This window comes from Heterocephalus glaber, unplaced genomic scaffold (genome assembly GCF_053883595.1).
Source record: "Heterocephalus glaber isolate CG9 unplaced genomic scaffold, H.glaber_assembly_v1.0 deba00000281, whole genome shotgun sequence".
Taxonomy (NCBI): domain Eukaryota; kingdom Metazoa; phylum Chordata; class Mammalia; order Rodentia; family Bathyergidae; genus Heterocephalus; species Heterocephalus glaber.
The window spans coordinates 21,997,187-22,018,308 of NW_028258139.1; the positions used below are offsets into that span (position 1 = coordinate 21,997,187).

General features: G+C 54.0%; 1 protein-coding gene across 16 annotated transcripts in view; it reads left to right on the forward strand.

The window, feature by feature from the left end:
* St3gal1 (ST3 beta-galactoside alpha-2,3-sialyltransferase 1) overlaps nt 1-21,122 on the forward strand; it is a 79,124-nt gene that overhangs the window by 36,113 nt on the left and 21,889 nt on the right. For 7 of the 16 annotated variants that reach the window (XR_015441294.1, XM_004837914.4, XM_004837913.4 and 4 more), the window contains exon 3: nt 14,669-14,723. The exons of 1 other annotated variant lie outside the window; for it this stretch is intronic. The gene's annotated coding sequence lies outside the window, so the exon portion shown is untranslated. Of the gene's footprint in view, nt 1-11,366; nt 14,543-14,668; nt 14,724-18,433; nt 18,572-21,122 lie in introns of those variants that run through there. 8 more of the 16 variants (XM_004837916.4, XM_004837915.4, XM_087187422.1 and 5 more) reach the window with 6 other exon arrangements.

The window sequence follows — 21,122 nt, forward strand, 5'->3', positions numbered from 1 at the left end:
ACATGGCATAAGAGCATCATTTGAGTCCATCAGTCTGTGTGTCACATGGTGGTTCTGATTTTCCCTGTGAATCAAGCTCATTGAGAGTGCACCGTCCCAGGCCACCTGAAGGGTGTTTTTCTTGTGAAGAAAGGCTGGGTGCTTTTAGAGGGACAGGCACACAAGCCTCTTGAGATCACCACTGTGGATGCCACCCTGGCACTTCTTCCCACATTATGTTGGCCAGAGAAAGTCACGTGACCAAGTGCAGCATCGGTGAGGTGAAGAAATACACTCTCGGCTCTGAGTTGGGGCAAGAGTAAATATTTGTGCATCCATCATCAGATCCAGGGCTGCTCAGACAGTGGCCTGTTTAGAATTCCCTGAGGGCTGCAAAGGCCCAGATTGTGCCCCTCTCTCCTGCCCCAGTGTCTGATCCCGAAGGTTTGGGGCTGGCCTAAGGAAGGAGCATTTCCAACAAGCTCCAGGACAGCTCATGCGGTGGCCATGGGCTTGGCTCTGACCAACACTGTGCTAAGACACCAACCCATCATTGGTCAGGTGTGATTCGGTTGGCAAATGAAAGGGGGGAGGGGAGAGTAGGAGTCCACGGTCAACAGCTGGTCACCACAGCTGTAGGCCCTGCATCTGTGCAACCCAGGGAGAGCCTGGTGCCCTGGGCTGCAGCCTGGCTTTGGGATGGCAGAGTGAAGAATGAGTCAGGCTTTGGCTCTCGGATCAAAGAGCAAGAGCCAGGGCTGGATTCAAATCCCAGCTCCAGCACTTGCCATCCTGCCTGCCCTTGGAGCCTTGGTTTCTTCTGGATAGTGCGGGTCAAAGCACAGGTCAGCCAAATTAACAGGATCATTGGAGGGAAACAGGAAGTGATCCCAAAGGAGAGTGGTTGGGGTGAGGAGCTGCACATGTATTTGGTTACCGCTCAGCCCTGAAGAGAAATCAGAAATGTGGAGTCCTCCTCTTGACCTGTGGAATGAATGTGGATGAGCTTGAATGAGCAAGGTGTTTCCTTTGTGTCTGGAAGATGCCTCCTGGGCCCCTGGCAGTGCTTTGGGCTACTGTGGACAGCAGCCAGTTTCTCTGCCAGCATCCAGGGGTGCCCTGAGGACCCTGATGGGATGATCACCCTTTCCCACCCTGTCACTCAGGCTTAGATCCCTGCAGCTCCGGGATGCTGCTTGTCTGGGCTCCTAACCTGGGGCAGAGCACTGTCCAAACCAGCAGGCTGCACACCCAACACTGCAGGAAGCCTTTGCAGTGATGTCACTGAGCCAAGCTCACATCCGTCATCCCCACTCCCACCCAGACACTAGGCCCCACAGCAGGTGGCCGTGTCTTCGGCCTCTTCCCATATCCACTTCCTGCAGCAGAGTTGGAGTTGTTCCCCATCCAGCCATCCTTGCCTGTCTCCCAGGACTGCAGAGCATGCCGTGTGTACTTCCTGAGACACACATGCACCATGCAAACAGCTCAGCAGATGTTCTCTGAGCAGTCATCCATCTGTCCCCTGGGGGCAGTGCTGACTCCTGCAGACCTCAAGGAGACCCAGGGTCAAAGCCATGCCTGTGACCCAGAGTAACTGGCCATGCTTTCCTGGTCTCCATCACCTCCCTCTACCTGCATGAGACCCTTCTGAGTGCTTGGCACGCACTCCTGGCTGGTCCTCAAACACTCCACCCCTTGAGCCAGCTGCTAGTTTTAGCATTGACCAAAGAGTTACGTGACTTAGCTAAGAGTGCCCAGCAAGGATTTGGCAGAGTTTGGCTGTGAAGTCTCTGAGCTTAACCCCTAGGTTTTACTGCCCCTGGGTGTGGAGGGAACATGGCCTTGCACCTGTGTGGTCATTGTGGGTGACCTGAGTCAGACCTGTGAGCACGGATGGGCAGGGCCTGCTGGCAGATGGCAGCTCTGGGGTGCACGAGTCTTTACAGGCCTCCGAGACTGGGGTCCCAGGTAGCTGCAGCTGCATCATGGCATTCCCAGCCTCCAGAGGGACAGGGCAAGCAGAGAGACCTGAAGGGAGCTGAGCCTTGCTGGTCCCTCTGCAGGAGACATAAGCTCCAGATGATGGCTTAGTTTGGATGTCTTTCTAAAAGTCCCTTGAAACCCTGAAATTGTGTGATCAGGAAATTACCAGGGGAAAGTTCTCCTTTCCGGCCTTGCTAAAGTTTCTAAATGGGGCCTTTATTCCCCACAGCAGGTAATTACAGGAAGCTGTGGCGAGGACAGCAGGGAGCTCTGAGGCAGCCTGGTGTCTGCTTGGTGCTTTCTATAGTGATTCTTTCCTTCTTTTCTTTTCTTTTCTCTCTTCTCTTCTCTTCTCTTCTCTTCTCTTCTCTTCTCTTCTTTCTTTCTTGCTTGCTTGCTTGCTTGCTTGCTTGCTTGCTTGCTTGCTTTCTTGCTTTCTTGCTTTCTTGCTTTCTTTCTTTCAGACAAGGTCTCACTATGTAGTACAGACTGGCCTTCAACTCACTTTGTAACCCAGGCTGGCCTCGAACTTGCATCAATCCTCCTGCCTCAGCCTCCAAGTGCTGGGATTATAAGGTGTATGCCACCACATCCAACTCTGTAATGATTCTCTTAACACTGATCAGGCATTGGGATCCTGGCAGTGCCATAGGTCCTAGAGTCCTTGGCCCTCCACTGGCCGGGGGATGGCAGACAACTGTGTCAGAAGATCAGGGAGCAGTGGTGGGGAGAAACATTGCAGGGTTCACATCTGGTAGGAGTGGATGCAAAGGTCTGGGTGAGAAAATAGGGCACTGGTGGGGCAGGGGGCCTGAGGTGAACCCCAGAATGAGCCCATGCCAGCCAAGGGAGTGGCTAGGCTCAGCCCCAGGAATGTGAGCCCAGGGCTGCTGATCGCCCTTCCTTGACCGAAGGAAGCCCATGGCCGAGATTTTTATGTGAAATGTTCTAGTTGTTCTCAATGTTACAGCTAACTCAGAGCTGACTCTGGTGCCTTATAGCACAGTCAAAATGTCCCTGTGAAGTCACAGCTTCCACAGCTCTGATGTAGCCCAGTCATTAACAAGTTGGGAAACTGAGGCTTAGAATTTAGTCTTGCCAGAAGTCTCCAGGGAGTTACTGCATGTGCTGCGCACAAACCACGGCCCAGGGCCTCTCGGTCCAGGAATGCTGTCCACCACCTCGGTGGGCTCCATCCCACCACCTCTTCTCAAGCAGGAACTGAACCCCAGAGAGGGAAAGGCACCTGCTCAGTCATTCAGCTTCTGACGGCACAGTCCAGAGTAGGGCTGGTGCTGCTGAGCTCTCATCCCTGAGATTATCCAGCCACTGCATTGCCAGAAATGATCCTGTAATGGTTGCAATAAAAGCCTGACCAGGAGCTTGGCACAGGTCAAATTCTGACTTGCCATCCACCAGCAGGAAATGGCTCTCGTGCCAGTGAGCAAGAAGCTGCCAGGGCCTGATTCTGCCCAGGAAGAGTGGTGAGTGTTTGCAGCACCGATGCATTTGCTCCTGAGAGTGCCAATGGCAGCTCTGGGCTCTTTCTGGAGGGTCCTCCCACCTAGGTGCTGCAGACTGATCAGAGGCCACTCGCAGGCCCATGGCCAGGTGCTCTTACAGGGCTCTCCTGTCAAATCTCAGCCTGAGAAGGGACAGATGTTGTCTTGGCTCTGGCTCTGGGCTGGGCTATTTGAGTAATTGCAGCCCTGCTGGCATCAGAGCTATTGTGAGCATCTAGTCGAGTGGATGGGCCTGAATCACCAAGGGAAGGATTAGAGAAGTGTAGACTGTTTGCCCTTAGATTCCTTCTCCTGAACAGTGAGCTGGGATGGGAATGGAGCAATAGGAAGGAGCCAGGGAATTCAGCCAATGCAAAGGCCCTGGAGCAGTAAGGACTTAGGGATCCAGTGGGAGCCCGTATGGAGCTGGCATGACTGGGGGAGGGAGGGATTTGTGTGGAGGCCAAACAGAAAGGCTCCTGTCTTAGTCACTTTCTTGCTGCTGGGACAAACACCTGCCACCTACAGCATAAAGGAGAAAAGGCTTATTTTGGCCTATGGTTTTTAGAGGATTTAGTTCACAGTTGTCTGGCTCCCAAGCAGAAACAGCCTGGTAGGAAGAGGCAGAAGAAAGCTGTCCAACCTGTGCTATCCAGGAAGCAGAGAGAAGGGAGGAGCCAGGAGGAGATGCACCCTCCAGGTTACGTCCCCAGGGACCACCTCTCCTTGGGCCCCACTTCCTAACAGCACATCCAGCTCTGAACCAGCCCTGGGTTAATCTAGTGGTGAGTGCAGCGCCCCCAGGAGCCCCTCATCTTCTCAGAGCTCCACCTCTGAACCTGTGATCCTGGGGGGCATTCTCCATTTAGATCAGCCTCACAGAGCCAGTGGGCTGGGGCCTCCCCATGGACCATGGCCTGGACCTCACCCCTGAGATGTTCCTCCCACCGAGGCCAGGACGGTTCGGAGAGCAGAGGGTCCAGGAAAGGAGGAATGGTGTGGAAGAGGAGAGGTCACTCCAGAAGTCTTCCAGGAGGGGCAAGGCCGAACATCTGGGCTGCCATGTAACAGGAACGTGGACCTCTTGGGTGGGACCTGGGCCCTCGGGCATCAACATGGAAATGAGTAGGTTGCTTCCATCTTTCTAGGAAGCTGGGCATTACCACTGGATTGAAGTGAAGGCCCAGACCGCTGGACTAGAGAGCAGACCCGTGGAAGGCCCCACCTGTCCACTCAGTCCTCTGGGAATGCGGGGCCCATTCCCCTAGTCTGGTGCATCTGCTCAGAAGTCAAGTCCGGGGACGATGGGAAAGAACAGGGGCAGTGGGCGGCTTTGTCTCTACTGCAGGAGGACAGCGAGGATGTCAGGGCAGCAGAGCACCTTCCAGAAAGAGGCCAGGAGATTGTCAGAAGGGAGAGTGGATGTGGATCGGCCACGGGCTGTCCTCATCTTCCGGTTCCTGTGTGACCGGTGGGCTCTCCGCAGTGTCGGGGCACTGGCCCCAGGCGCCTGCAGTGAGGTCTGAGGTGGGCGCGTGGCTGTAGCTCCCTGTGCTCCCAGCTCCAGGCCCATGTGCCCGCAGCGTGCTGTGCACCGCAGGGGTGGTTGGTGGCATCAGTCGTAGATGCTTGAGTGTGGAATGAGTGACTCAGCCACCCATGTTGCTTTCAGTATTAGTGAAACCGAGCTGTTCTTTATAGTTTATTGGTCATTGCTGTAACTTCCAGGATGATTTGCCTTCTCATGCCCATTTTTAAAAATCACTGTGTTTGTGATTGTGATTTTTATAAGAGCTCTTGTCAGCCAGGCAGGTGGCTGACATGTGCTGCACATGTGCTTCCTGCTTTACGATTTATTTTGCACCGTCCTTGTGGATATAACCCCTACAGCAGGAATCAGCTTTTCTTCTTTTCTTCCTCCCTTCCTTTCTCGAACTTCTTCCTTCCTTCCTTCCTTCCTCTCTCTCTCTCTCTCTCTCTCTCTCTCAGTGCTGAGGGTTATAAGCTATGTCTCTTGTCCTTTTTAAACTTTTTTTTGGTACTGGGGATCAAACTCAGGACCTTGTGCTTATAAGGCAGGTGCCAGAACCACTGAGCTAAATCCCCGGCCTCTTGTCCTTTTAAAAAAAAAAAATTTTTTTTTTAAATTTTGAGACAGGGTTTCACTAAGCCACTAAGGTGTCCAGGCTGGACTCAAACTCATAGTCTTTCTACCTCAGCTTTGCACACTGCTGGCACTATAAGCATGTGCCACCACATCCAGCTCCTGCAGCCTTTTTCTATGAAGAGCCAGATAGTAAATATTTTGAGGCTTTGAGAGCCAGCATTTCTCTGCTTTGAACCCTCAACTGCACTTTAGTGACATGAAATAGACAGAGACTGTATGAAACTGAATGTGCATGACTGTGTTCCAACAAAACTTTATTAACACAAACAGGCAACCAGCCTACTGGTTCTAGTTTGCCAACCTCAGCCATAGAGCTTCTTTCTACTTATTCAGTGTTTTCTATTTTTGTAATTTTAGGATTATATAAGAGGAGGCCTTCCCAACCCCAAAATTAAATGAAAAAGAAAGGAAAAAAAAAAAAACTAAAGGAGAAAAATGTACTCAGAAGCATTCCAGTGACAAGCCCCTGGTGGTTGGTTCCGAGCAAGGGCTCGTGTCCCTGCTGGCCAAGGCCTGAGTCTGCTGGGTCCCAAGCTCCCAGGAGAGAAGGGAGGGAGGACCAGAGACAGCCAGGACCAAGGTCCCTGGGCCTGGGTCCAAGCTGGGCAGCTGGAGGTGGGGCTGCAAATGCCCCCCATCTCGCGCCTCCCCCTGACTTTGCTGTTAAAGGACCTCGAGGCTGTGTTCACAGAGGACCCCGGGCCCACTGAGGCTTGAGAGACAGTGCGGTCCACACTCTGATCCTTGGCAGCCCAAGTGGGACCCCGAGGGAGCACTCCAGCCTCCCACCCTGGAAGCCACCAGATGCCCCTTCCCTCTCCCCGGCAGTCTAGACCTTCACGGACAGGGCTGTCGGGCCTGATCTTCGAGAATCACATGAATTTTCCACTGGGCAGAAGAGACTCCTCTCCCCTTTCCCCCTATCTGGTTTCAGAGCTGTTCTTACCTAGTGCTTGTAAGATAACTTTCCATCCTGAACTTAATCGTAAACTCAAACACCGGCTGGCTTTGCATGGGTGGGGAGAGGTACTTGCTTCTCTGGACCCCTCTTGTTGCACTGGCCTGGAGAAACAGGTTTGGAGGCTGGCAAGCCCACAAAGGGAGGCCCCTTAGGATCCTGTGTCACTGTCCGCTCCAGAGCCTGCTGACCTGGGTTCAGTACTGCACTGTTGGCTGTGAGCTGTGTGACCTGGGACAAGGGACTCACCTCTCGGAGCCTGCCTAAATACGAGTGACAGAAGGCACCTGAAACTGGGCTTGGAGGATTGGGTGGATTGAAACAGCACACTGAGCAGTTAGTTAGCTCTTGTGTGCACGGGGTCAGGAGCACAGTAGTGCTCAGTAATCGCGTTTGCTCCTCTGCTGTTAGATAGACCTGGCGAGTTCCACTGCACTGGCCTGAGTCCCTTTCACAAGGACTGCAGACTTAGTGCGTTTTTCCTCCCCATAAACACTGCTAGTTAAAGCCCCCAGTCCCTGATAACTGCTTTTCTGTTCTTAGGGAGCTTTGGCTTGATGAGACTTTTCAAAATGTGTTTGTGGATCTTTTAAACCCCCTCAGAATGAGTATTTACTTCCAAAATGTGCAAGTGTTTAAAAAGGATTTAATTCGTCTGCTGGATAATAATGCTGGAGATTTAAAGAGGGAAAATGGCATGGTGTTCGCTTCTTTGCCCTCTTTCTGCTGTGGCTGCAAAGGCTTCTGTTTGTCACCTAAAATCCCATTTGGAAAGTCACTGGCTATTTGCCTGGGGACTTAGGAGAAAGGTGAGGATTGGCCACCTCTCCCTGTACCCCCCCCCATCTCTGTCCTCCCAACGGGTGGGTTTTCCTGAGTCCCCAGCTGTGGCTGGTCGTACGTGCTGACCACCCTGGGCTCAGATCACACCGGTGTGGGAGCCATGCTGTCTGCGCTGTCATGGCCACTGGCAGTTTCACTCTGAGGCCCCGGAGGGTCCTCATGCTGCAGCGTGGTTGCAGTTGCCCAGTGAGTCAGAGCAGACCTACTTTCAGGGAGGAGCGAGTGTCTCAGAAAGCTCGGCTTCCACCCGCTGCCCGCCTTCTGGTCACCGGAGGTGAAGGGTGATGGTACAGCCCTGTTCTTCGCTTCAGCACTTTCGCCTTCAGCCCAGTGGAGCCCTGGGGAGGTGGAGCTGGGCTTGGAGAGACTGTGGCAGGGTTGCTCATGAGGCTTTGTCTTTGGCACTGAAACGTCCATCAGGAAAGATGCCTACAGCCTGGGGGACAGGCACGCCCTCAGGGCAGTGTCGCCAGAGGCAGGGACCGGAGCAGGCAGGCGGAGGAGACTGTCCTTCCGGGATGTGCGGGTGAGCAGCCACTGCCCTCCCAGCTGACCTGACCAAGCCCTGCCCCTCCCACGGCTCTGCTCACCCGCAGTACCAGGCTGGCTGGACCCTGCAGTCCTTCTGCCTCAGGCACTGCCGGGCTCCTCCCTCCCTGGAGCCCTGCTCTCTGCCTGCCCTGGGTCTCATGCAGGACAGAACTCAGGCTTCTTCCAGGCCCCTGCCTGTCTTGTCCTCTCAAACCCCAAGTGCTTGGGCCTTTTGTTCTCACCTAAAAAGTGAGGAAATAGAGCTCAGAGAGGGCAAATCACCACCCATTCAAAACCACATATGCAGCAAGTTCCTGAATAAGAATTATACCTAGGACCAGGCATGGGGGTGCATACCTGTAATACTAGCACTCAAGAGGCTGAGGCAGGGGGACTGCTGTGAGTTTAAGGCCAGCCTGAAATGCATCGTGAGATTTTGTCTGGAAAAAAGAAAGAAAAAAGAATTGCACCTAAGTCATCAGACCCTGAACCCTGTGCTCCGACCTCCCAGGCCCGTGCTTTTAGATGGAACTTCCCAGTAAGCAGAGAGTTTTATATCTGTACTGTCCACTCCAGTAGCCACTAACCTCAAGAGGCTACCAAGCACCTGAAACCCACCTGGTGCCACGGAGGAACTGTGTTTTAAGTTTAAGTTTTAATTGGAAATGGCTGCATGAGGCTAGTAGCTTTAAAGAACTGTGAAAGCTCTTACTTGCAAGCTAACAGATTTCCTGCTGGCAGATGCTGCAGAAGATATGAGCTTCCTGGATCAGAGACAAAAGCACAACTGGCAGCCTGAGCTTCTTGCCTGCATGCTTTCTGCTTGCCTCCCAAATCCTGTGGGAATTTCTGAAAAAGTGTTTACTATTAGCTGCTCTGTTTCGACTCATAAGCTTCCAAAGAGGGGACTTTATTGTGTTCACTGTGGTACTATCAGCCTCCGAAACCCGGATGCCGGCATGTATTGGGCCCCCAGTGATTTTTTACTAAATGACCAAAGGATTCTGGTTCCCTTTTGTGAAACCAAGAGCAGGAGCCAAGTATTTGCTGAAGATCTTGCTGCTGATTAAGTTCTCCACTTATAAGTTTCTCTTTTGCTGATGGTCCTGGCTCAGACCACCCTCAAGCAAGGGCCACAGCTCCTCTCCACAGAGCCTGAGGCAGGGATTCGGTGCCCACAGTCATGTTTCAGGAGAAGCACTGGGGAAGGAGACAGGGAAAGCTCATCTTCCCAGTTGGGGTTGACTTCACCCTGGATCCCTGGAGCGCAGAGTGGATCATGGGCTGACTTCATGTTGAGGTGCAGGGCCTCATGTAGCCCTGTGTCCCTCTGTCTGCTGTCGGTGGGCTGTCGGGTGTGGGTGGGGGGGGAGCGATCCCCTCCTAGGAGAAGCAGCTCCTGGCTGGCCTCCTGGCTGGCCCAAAAGACAAGCGGGAAACTTGAGTGGCGCGGAGAGGCAGGGGTTGGTAATCAAGATGCAGGTGCCTGACTTTCCTCAGGTAGCAAATTACTCCCCGTGACCTCTGGAGTCACTTTGTTGGAAAGGAGGTTACAGGTTTTCATTTCCTTGACTGGGGTCTGGCCAAAATCCCCAGAATCCCATGCAACTCTGTGATACGGGCTACAGGCAGACTCGCACAGCCTTTCCTCTGGAAGGAGAGCTATGGCGCACTGTCAGCAAGCCTGAGCCACCTAAGAGGAAGATGCTGTCTTGTGCACCATTGCTGTGCACATTCTGGAGAGGAGAGTCCAGGGCGAGGCCACCGTCAGCACTTCTGTTCCTAAGACTTTGCTTCTCTGCAGCGGCAGGTGCTCAGGCCAGCACAGCTCCGGAGCCTGCCGTGCCTGTTCTGAGATATCTCCTGTGTGTTACATCACTGACTGTGCCCTGCAGTCTGAGGAGTTAGCTTCAGTTTTCCCATCTTTCTGATGAAAGAAATGGAGGCTCACTTCCTCCCACCCCTCAGACTTTCCAGGCATGGATTCTGCTATCCATTACCAGCTGCCCTTCCCCAAGACAGAAGCAAAAGCCAGTGCCTGGAGGGTTTGTCCTCCTCACTCCCTCGCTGCGCTGCTCCCTTGCCTTGTCGCATGCATCCCATCTTCCCTGGCCCTGCCAACCTCTCCTTCTTCCTCAAGCCCACCCAGCCCAGCCTCTTCTCCACCACAGAGCACCCCGAGCATTCTGTGGCATCCTGGATTTTGAGGGCAGAGCTCAGGGCTTCCTGTGGCCAAAGTCACCTGTCACAGGGCTTGGGGGAAACACAAAGAAGGACCAAAAATACCAGCCAGGGGCTGCCAGTTCCCATTTATTTGTTCCTGAGTTGACTTCCCAGCTTGCCACTCACTCCCTGCTGAGATCCAGCAAACCTGTAAAGAGGTTCAACTCTTCCTAGAAAGGAGGGGAGATGTTATGAGGTGACTCAAAGAAAAGCCTGTTGAACTGTACAAAGATCTGGCAAATCCACCCACAAGGGTGGCGAAATTTGACATTGGCTTCCAAGCCAGCAAAAGGATGAGCCTCATTTCCTGCTCAGTGAGCAGGCAGTAGAGGAATGATGCCCAGACTGGCCTCAAGGGACTGGGATTCTGGCCCAAGGTCTGAGACTGTCCAGCTGTGTGATCTTGGGGGAGGTACCCCCTCTTTCCCAGACCTCAGTTTCCCCTCTAAGAACTGAGGCTGGTGGATGGAGAGAGAAGTATGACCCTCCATGTGCCTTCGCACCTTGCCTTCCATCCTGTGCGTGCATGGACAACTGTGCCTGGGAAGCCCAGCCTCATTGCCTCTCCTTCCTGCTCCTCCCCAGCCTACTTCCTGCTGTCTCTCTGGGTGGGAGCAGCCCTGCCCCTGGCCCACAGCAGTGCAGACCCCGGTGCTGTGTGCCCAAGGGAGCACCTGCTGCGAGGATGTGCCACAGAGCAGCATTTGACTACAGTCCAGCTCTGTCCGTCCTCAGCCCTCACCCATCACACTGCCATCCTAACTGCTACCCATGTGGAGTTCCTCTTGTGCGTCAGGAATTGTGCTGAGAACTTTACATCTCTTGCTGAAGCTTTGCAGCAGTCTTGGGATGCAGGTTCTCTCAGCATTCCAGTTTTGCAGATCAGGAACTGAAGGCTTAGAAAATGAAAGTGGCTTATTCATGGCCACCCAGTTGTTAAATGCAAAGCCTCAGTAGCAGGAAGATATTCTGACGACCTATTCAGTTCTTAGAGATTCAGCATTTGCTAGTAGGAGGTAAAGAGCCCCTCCTGGCAGGAAGAGCCCTGTATTTGTCAGATTTGCTGCATAACAAACAATCCTCAGAGCTCAATGACTTGTAGCAAATCTGGTTCACATTCCAGGTAAACAAGCTGTGGGTCACTGCAGGCTGGCTGTGACTTGTCACTGTAGTGTGAGTTTTCTGAGCTCCAGATCCAGGCTCAAGGCAGCTGCTCCCTGGGGCTCAGGCCAGACCTGAAGGATCATGTAGTCATGGTCACAGCTTCTTGCCCAGTGAGGGCAGTCATCTGACTGCTCGCACTTCCACGGCCAGAGCAAGTGACGTGGCCAGGCCTGGCATCAGTGGGGTGGGGAAGTATTATTGTCTCACGAGAGGGGTTGGATATGGCGAATCAATATCTGACCGGTTCGAGTGGCCACTGACTGCTGGGATCTGACCCAGGCTCTATCGCACAGTAGCTATCTGGACTCAGCAATTGCTTCACCACCCTGAGCCTCAGTTTCTCTGTCTGGCAAGTGGAGCGGGTAAGTACAGCCCTGTGTCTGTTGACTGGGGCTGCCATAGCAGAACACCACCACCTTGGGGGGCGGTGCTTAAACAAGTTTATTTTCCTGCTGTTCTGGAGGCTAATGGAGGTGTTGGGGCGAGAGCTTTCTTTCTGGCATGCAGATCCCCTTCCCTACTTCGTCCTCACAAACCCGCCCTGAGCTTCTCTCACCTTTTTTTTTGTACCGGGGATCGAACTCGGAACCTTGCGCTTGCAAGGCAGGCGCCGGAACCACTGAGCTAAATCCCTGGCCCTCTCTTCATCTTCTTATGAGGACTCCATTCACTGGAGTCAGCCCTGATATTGAGACCTCATTAGTGCCGTGGTCGTAGCATCTCTCACCTTTTACTGATTGGCCAGCTCTGCATGGATACGGTCTCAATGGGCTCATCTTTGTATCCTCTGAAATCCATCCCAATTCCTGGCACACACTAGGTCCTGGGAAAAGAAAGTTTTGAGTCATACAGTGCTGCATGAGGCAGTTCACAGGAGCCAAGCAGCACTGGCGGAGCCCCAGCTGCGCCCCCTGCCATGTTGCTGACCCGCTCCCTGACTCTGGGCACATCATTGTCTTAAGCTAGCTGGGATCCGTCACACTGACACAGAAGTTGCTTTGCCAGCAGAAGCTCTGCAGGCTTCCTGTCCTCTGCCCCTTCCAGAGCAGCTGGGCAGTGTGCAGAGCAGGGGCAGCTCAGAGATAATTTACCTTCATGCTCCTGTGAAGCCCGAGGTGAGAGGTGAGAGACAGTACGCCCAGGGCCCATCCTCAGCCATCGTGGGAGGGCTGGGATGGCTGGGCATCTCTCCGCCTGTGTCTGCAGAAGCGTGGGGGTCCTGGCCGTGAGCCTGCGTGTTTTCTTGAACTTGAGTAGCCACCCATAGACACAGAAGTGCCTGGCTCCGGGGGCTGTGGGATTCCACGGGAGTGCTAGAAACCTGTGCCGATTTTACCATCCCCCTGCACCTTTCTGTGTTTCCGTTCCCCCATCTGGCCCTGCGTAGGAGGGGAGGTGTCTGAGGCTGTTCGCTTGGCAGAGCCTGCATCAGCTGGAGAGGGAGAGATCAGTGTGTGGCCGCAGCTGGCCTTTCTGAGCCCTCCACCTGGTGTGGGCCAGCCCACGAGGGTTGGGTTGAGGATCTTGCAAAGTTCTTAGCCTCTCCCCGGCTCACAACTGATTACCTGCTGGTGTGATGACTGATCCAGAGTGTTTGGATGCCCTCGGCCTCAGCGTCCTCACCTGGGAAATGGGCTCAAAGACACCTCTTGTGAGATGTGAACATCTGGCCCAGAGTAGATGGTGGTGACAGTGTGATGCGGGTGATGGTGACTACAGTGATAACTGGTGGTGACAAGAAAGGTGGTGATGGTGGTGAAGACGGCGGCCATAGTGGTGACAGTGAGTTAGAGCGCATTTACTATGTGGCCAGCCCACTTGAGCACTACAGTTACCTCGAGCTGGAAGCTGGTGCACATCAGGGTGAGATGGCTCACTGAAGGGTTCACAGCCAGAGTGGCAGAGCTGGGACTTGGACCCAGGTGGGCTAGCCACACATGTCACAAGTCCTAGGGCTCTGTCATCCATTGTTGGCCTCAGACTACAGCCAGCTCAGGTTCATGGGCACAGGTCCTGGGGAGAGGGAGCAGCAGAAGTCCAGCGGTCTGACATTCAGAGAGCTCCCTGCATCCCCCTCTCTGGGGAGAAGGCATCGTGCACACCTCACAGGTGACAGGAGCTGTGACCACAGCTGCCGCAAGCCTATAAGCAGTATCGCTGCCTTCTGGTAATGTGCTTAATGAGCTCCCTCCTCCCCTTGGCATTTAGGACAGAAGCCAACATGACAGCTATACCACCTCCCAAATTCTCAGATTCGTATTCCCTCTCTGTTATGGATGTGTCTCGATGTCCCCCAAAGCCTCCTGTGGTCAGAGGTGGGGATTTTTCAGAGGTGGCTGGATCTAGAGCGTGTGATGCTGGAATTGATTCATGGTGCAGTGCTGGGCTCAAGGGATTAAGGTGTGAGCGGTACCCACCCTAAAAGTAGTCTGGATAAGAGAAGAGGGGCAGAAAGACGCTGTTAAGGTCCTTTATTGCTTTGGCTGCCTTCTGCCTGTCTGCCTGCCACCCTGCCTTGGAGCCAGCCCATTACGGACTGAAACCTCTACAAACTGTGAGCTAACTATACATCTTTCCTCCTTTAACTTTGGGTGTCAGATATTTTGTTTCAGCAATGAAAGAAAAGTACCTAAGACATCTCTCTCCACAAGATGTCCAGTTGTTTGTTTCCTGCCAGTTGAAATGATATTCCAGTGTCAGAGTCTGTGCCTGCTTCGCCTAAATGTGATCTGCGACCGGAAGCGGGTGCCTCTCTCTGGAGAGAGTCCGGTCTTTGACCTGGGTCTAGCTCCAGGTCAGCTCTGAACTCCTCCCTCCCATCTACCACACCTGCCAGCTCCTCTCTTCCCGCCTCCTCTGCCTGGCTGGCTCCAGGCAGTTCCAGGGCCAGTGGGAAGTTGGCTTAGTGTGTGGCAGGTCCCAGAAAAGGGTGCCTTTTCCTGTGTTCCTGTGTAGTCATCCTCCCGGGACAGCTTTGACTCATCTCTTCCACAGTCCGGAGTTTTGCAGGTTTTCAGGGCAGGCCATGCACATTCAGCATTTTGGGACAGGAAGTGGTCTTAGAGATCTGTGGGCAGAGTCTTCGTTTTGGAGTTTGGGGCAGGAAGTTTGAATGTGCAGGCACCCTCACCCACGTCCAGTGCCTTTTAGTTAACTGCATTCTCTTCCCACACTCAGTGGCTTGACGAGGTAAAGCACTTAGCCCTGGCAGGTAATACCCTGCAGGTGTAAGCTGAGCCTGCTGCAGAAGCTCTCTTGTTAGATCTTCACACCCTCTCCTGGTAGTACATCTGAGCATTTATTTCTGTCTTTCAGATGAAGAAACTGAGGCTCAGAGAGGTTAAGGAGCTCCACTTAGGTCACATAGCAGGTAAGTGGCAGAACTGCGATTTGCACTCAGTTCTCGCCTTACTCCTTTGCCTGAAACTGTTGACTTGATTGTCCCCTTGCACCATGGGGTGTGAGCTCTCTCGGGGAGGCTTGTGACTTTTATGTTTTGATAATCTGCCAATTCCTGGGTCCACAGGGAAGGCCTGCAGGGGAAGACATTGGGGAAGGGGAGATGGTGTCTGATCAGCACAGACCCCGAGCCCCAGCACCCCGGCTTCAGGAATGAGCCCCCTGGCTGATAGAAGCCCAAGGCCCCTCACACGGTCCAGGCTGTCTAAGAACCAGAGCCCTGGTGACGGCCCCGGCATGCCCTGCCCTCCCTGCCGCTTGCCTCACATCCTGCCCCAGGTGCAGAGCGGCCCGGTGAGCAGTTACACAGTGGCATTTATAGTATTTTGGGTTTAGATGTTTTTGCAGAAACCAGAGGAAGTGTGTAGGCTGAGTTCTGCCTTCCCCTCCCCAGGGACAGCAGATCTGCTCCTCAGGGAGGGCACTGGGACAGGAAACTCCTTAACACAAAGGCCCGAGGTTGGAGCCAGTGCTCTACCCATGCCCTGTGCCTGGCTGATCGGAGGTTGCTTTTGTGTTCAGCAGTTTCCCACCTGAGGACTCCGAGCCCCAGGAATGACCAGGCCTCCCTCCTGCTGGGATGCACAAACCACAGGGAACCTTTGCCCCCTGGCTCTGAAGGCCTCACTGTGCCAACGCTCTCTGTCCCCTCTGCAAATATTTGTTGAGGGCTTTGCCAATCTTCTCAGCATGGGGAGAGCAAGTAGAGCAAACAGATGAACTCCCTGCCCTCTTCAAAGACAGAGGCAGATAACCAAGTAATTCCATATGCAATTGAGTGTCATTTCATGCTTAAAGCTGTGTCTTCGCTCCTTTCCTCGTCGCTGACACCCACGACTCAAAGAAGGAAGGTTTATGTTGGCTCCCAGTTTGTAGAGGTTTTGTTCCATGGTCAGCTAATTCCAAAGCAGGGGAGCCTGGCAGGCCAGGAAGCAGCAAGCAATGAAGGCAGGAGGGAGGGAGAGAGATGCTTCTGGCAGACTCACCCCAACCCACCTATGAGCACGTGAGACTTTGGAGGGACACAGCTGTGAAGGGAACTGTCCTACAGCAAGAGAGAGTGACAGTGATACTGCTTAAGGGTGGGCAGGGCAGGCCTTGCTAGGAAGAGCAGTTGGGCAGAGGCATGAGCACCACGAAGGAGCGAGCCGTGGAGCTCAGTGGTGGGTAAGTCAGTTCTCGAGGAGGAAAGTGTGTGCCAAGGCCTTGAGGGGGGATAGACTGGGAGCCCCGTCCACTGTGCTCTTTGAGTTTGATTCTGTGCGTTTGTCCTTCCCACTCTCCCACCAGCAGAGCCGCTTCTCCTTTGTTTCCTTCCACCTGTTATCTCTGTTGTGCTTGTAGGCAGGGGCTGAGGTTGTATAGAAAAAAAAAATCAGACATCCGAACAGGTTAGAGGAAAGATGTGTTTCTAACAGGAAACGACTGGCTTTCATCTTCTGCACGTGCCTCTCCGGTGAAATTTGAAATAGCTTCTTACCCTTGCCTTGCATTGATCTCCAGATGTCCTGGCCAGTGAATTTTCGGCACACTGTAATCTGCTATTACAAGTTCATTTTTCCAAGCAGAGCAGGAGCCTAGACTCAAAAATGTCAGAAACAGTAAAAAATGATGTCAGAACCCGGACTGTGGAGCTCAGGGAGGGAGGCCCAGAGGGCAGAGTCGGGGCCCAGTGGGGCTGCACAGGCCAGCAGCGCTCTGTCCTGGCCTGGCCTGGCTCGCAAGCTCAGGCTCCCCCCACCCCGCCCCGAACTCACCCCCCTCCATCAGTCACATGGAGATGTGGTTCTATGACACCTGCTGGGCTCTGGCTGAGCAGCCCTGGGCTGGGCCTGCTGGAAGGCCTGTGCTCGGGGCGTGACAGCACACCCTGGCGGATCCCATCCATCCCTTCCTTGTGCCTCAGAAGATGAAGCAGAAAGACAGAGTCCTCCGTGTGCTCCGGGAATGAAACAAGCTCGCCTCCAAGGAAGGCAGCAGCGGGCGTGGGGCCAGCTCCCCTTGACTGGCACAGCTCTGTCTCTTAGCAAAGACAGCCGACAAAAGTGGTGCTACCTTGGCCCTCCTGCCTGGGAACCCCAGGCCAGAACTTCCGCTACTTTCTCTACCCAGACCTGTGGCTGCAGACCCAGAAATTAATTTCCAGAAGCAGCAGAATGGCTCTTTCTCCTGCAGGCCCCAGAAGGACTTATTAAGTCTTCCATTAACTGAATCTCATTCAGCTGGAAAAATAATCATCAGAAAGCAATTCTGCCTGGGTACAGGCCTGGGAGCGCCTGCAGTTGCCCATAAGGAATTCGGCAGAAGTGCAGCCTGGGAGATGCAGAGCCCAGCCCCGCCTCCCTCCCCTGGGGGCAGGCGGCTGGTGATCGCCCCCACAACTCGGCATTAAGTGAGCATTGCTGTGTTGGCCATCTGTCTGTCCAGTATTAGACAGGAGGGGCAGGGCCCAGGGCCCGGTCCTGGGAGTACAGACAGCATTAATAGGCCCAGTGTGTGCCCTTCAGGCCAGCTGGGGCTCCATTGGCCCAACTCCAGCGAGTTCTTGGCTCAGTCCCTGCCTGCCACTCACACCCACAAACATGTAAATGTTCAGAAACTTTCACTTCTCCATCTTGTCTGTTTTCCCCAATTTCTGCCCTCAGTTCGTTAGTTTCACATGTTTACTAACTCAAGCTAATCTCTTCCCTTCCATCAAATCCACTTTCTCCTGGTCCGTTCCATCCACTGGGTCCGCCTCTCCTAGGACTCTTGGAAGAAGGAAGGGGCTGGAAGCCAGCCGGGGCAGCACTCCTGGGCCAGGTGGGCTAAGACACAAAGTTTACAGCCCAGCAGGGCACGAGACAGAAGTGGCTTCATCTGCAGGGGCAGTTGGTCTGATAATAAAATCCTTGGGAAATATGCAGCAGTTTACAGCTCAGGATTTGATTTTATCCCACTTAGAAGCTAATCGTCTGAGGCTGTGGAGGGCAGGAGACTCCTGGATCCTAGCCCAGGGACTTTATTACTCTTAGTGTAAGAAAAAGCCTGAGCAGCTCCCACTGCCCCTGGGTCCTCTGAGGCCAGGCAGAGCTCACAGCGATGCCGGCGTGAGCCACAGGTTGCAGCCTAGAGGAGTAACTGGAGCCTGGGGGATCTGCCACTCTGCAGCACACAGCAAGCAGCCAGGGTTTCTGTTCCAGCAGGAGACATTGCCTCCCGGCTCAGGACTGACTGCTGCAACATCCGGGTGCCCAGGCAGAGTGCTGTCCCAACAACAGGAGGCGCTGAACAACTCTGGACCCAAGTCCCGGGGCTCATGCTTACTCAGTGTGAGGCTGGGCAGTGTGCCACCACCAGGCCTCTCTTAGCCTCGGTTTCCCCCTCTACAAGATACCGATTCCCCCCACACACACACACACATACCTGGATGATAAGGAAAGTGTGTGAGCCTCTTTTAAGAGCACTGAGGGTGGCAAAGGGAATTCCTGGAGCCAATCAAGAAACTGTTAGTTATTTTTTTTCCCTACTAGGGATTGAACCCAAGGCCCTTGCACTGAGCTTCATTCTCAGATCTTGTTTTATTTTTAATTTGGAGACAGGATCTCGCTAAGTTACTAAATTGCCCAGGCTAGGCTTGATTTCGTCCTCTTGCCTCAGCCTCCGAGAGTGCTGGGATTACAGGTGTGCACCACCACCACACCTGGCTTCAAGAAACTTAGATGCACGGCAAATCCTTCATCTCGGTGTACCTGCATGATGTTGGCTGCTCGAAGCATGGTGAGCAAAAGGGTAACGCACTTCATGGTTCTGGGGAGTTTCTCCTGGGAGGACCAGCTGACTAATCATCGAACATTAATGGCCAGAGCAGCCTGAGCAGGACACATTGTATCTAGCTCCTGGGCTTGGTGCACTTGGAGGATGGCGGAGGGGTCAGTTTGGCTTGAGAGAGTGCACAGAGAAAAGGCCTAGCATGTGGGGCCAGGCCGTTGTCAGGGACCAGTTCATAGAGGACCTTGCAGCTAGCCTGTGAGCTTTGTGCGGGGACCCATGGGAGCCTTTGGGCAGGTGGGAACATGGGCAGAGAGCACACATGAGTCTGGGACCTGATTGTGTCCTACGGTTACCAATAATCTGCTGGCGTTTCATGGGTTCTGACACACAACACAAGCATCCTGGGTCAGAAACTAGGGACCGTCATCAAGCGGAAGAGATCTCACTCCTTCTGTGCCTAGAACCTGAGCTCAGAGCACACTCTGAAAGGTGTGGGGCGACTGAAGCTCAGTCAGCACCTTCAGAGGCTGAGCTGAGTGGGCGGAAGGGAGTGATGGCCTTGCAGACAGACTCCGGGTCATAGCTGGTCAGAGGCCCTGACTCTTTCCCGGCCTGCATGTCACTTCTATCAATCACATAGGGAGAACACTAGTGTTCAGGTGTATTGTGCACACCATCATAGATGTAAGTGGAGCCTGAAGACCTTGTGCTTTTTACCTGGTTAATAAGAGAAAGTTAATTCATCCTAGTAATTCGTCCTATCTAAGTGCTTGATTATTCCTTTACTGAGAATAATAATTAGCAGGAGGTCAAGTACACAACACACATGTGCGATCGTGCGCGCGTGCGCGCGCGTGCGCACACACACACACACTTGCAGAATTTGCCTGCCAGAGTCTCCCTTGATAAAGGAGGGTGTTAGTCATTCACTGGGAGAAGGACAAGCAAAAAGGACTGAAAGAGCAGGGCAGAGGGAAACCGAGGACTGGTCAGTGTTGATGTGGGTGCCTGATGCTGGCTGTGCTCACACCTGGGAGAGCTGCATACCCGGGGAGAGCCTACGTGTACTGTGCTTCCCCTCACACGCGCACCTGGCCCCTGCAGCTATGTCAGGCTGCTCAGAGAAAATGGTTCGCGTCGCCCATCATGTGGATGCAGAAACCTCCCAAGGCCTCCAGCTGGTGAAGTCTTAGAGCCCGACTGGGGGCCATGGTTCCTGCCCAGTGTGGTGCGTGTCCCTCCACATCAGAGACATCCCGGAACTCCCACCCACCAGACGCAGTGTTACCTGCGGCCAGCAGGGCAGCAGCCCACCTCTGCCCACCACATTCCTGGGGCAGGGAAGACACCTGTGTTTTAAAGCAAATGGGGCAGAACAAGCTGTTTGTAAAGTGTGGTGCTGGCCACTCAGGAGGACCCGAGGTGGGCAGCCAGGACAAGTTGTCTAGTTCTCCCGCCTCCAGGTCAGAGGCAGCAGCCTGGGGGAGGGATGGGTGGGGATTCCCAGTGCCGAGTAAGTGCCCACGTGTCAGCTAACTGAGCCCGGGCTGGCACTGGATGCTCCCTCCCACTGGGTCACCACGCGTCACATTGCCAGGCCTACAGCAAGCCGCCAGCTCAGGGCACCCTCTCTCCAGCTGGACAGGGGGTGAGTAGCCCTATGCTCACATTGGGAGGAGTAGAGAGAAAGACTCAAGGTGCAGGAGTACCTCACGCAGGCCATGCTCTGCAGGCGCCATGGCTGCCAGTCAGCTCAGCTGGGAAGTAGACGTGCAGCATAAGAAGCCTGGGGTCTGGAGCCACACTGTGTGGGCCACTTCTAGCTTCACGCTTGCAGAAGATGCCACCCTGGGCTGAGTGCTTTGCCTTTCTGGACTTCTGTAAAATGAGTGCATTGCTGTTTTCAGTGAATGAGCAGGATTAAACCTGCTAGACCTGCAGGAGCACTGTGTTCCGCACTGTGTTTGTGTCAGCACACAGGTCAGCTGCTCCTACCAGAGAAGGGTCAGACAGGTGAAGGCCCTGCGTTCTCTCCTGCTCTCGCAGGACCACTGTGGTGTATGCTGTGGTTGTCTCTGTTTTGCATGCAAGGGTGGGATGTGGCTGGATGACCCAGGCAGCTTGTCTGGATCGAATGCTGTTGACCTTTGGGGCTGTCAAGCCCGACTGCTTTGCCCCGCCACGGAAATGGAATCTAGACCTGAGTTCTACCTGAGAACGACCTTAACCCTGCCTGAGCCCCTCTGTCTAGTAAGTGGTAGACCATGAGACATCTTCATGATCCTTCACCTTAAAGGAGGGAGGTGGCCATGAAGGATTGTCAGGTTTCAGGAGGAAGAGCGCCCTTGGGGTGTTCCTTGTCCCCGCCATCATCCTTACATGATCTAAAAGGCAAAACCCTCCAGCATACAGTGCTGGGTGCAGGTACAGCCAGTGCCCCCCAAGCTACCCCCAGGCTCCAGTTCTTCTAGTGGCTGCTCAACTGCCCCTTGCTAAGGGAGCCAGGACTCCCTCCCTTCCTGAGCGCCAGGCTCAGGAGGACCTGAAGCAGATTGGG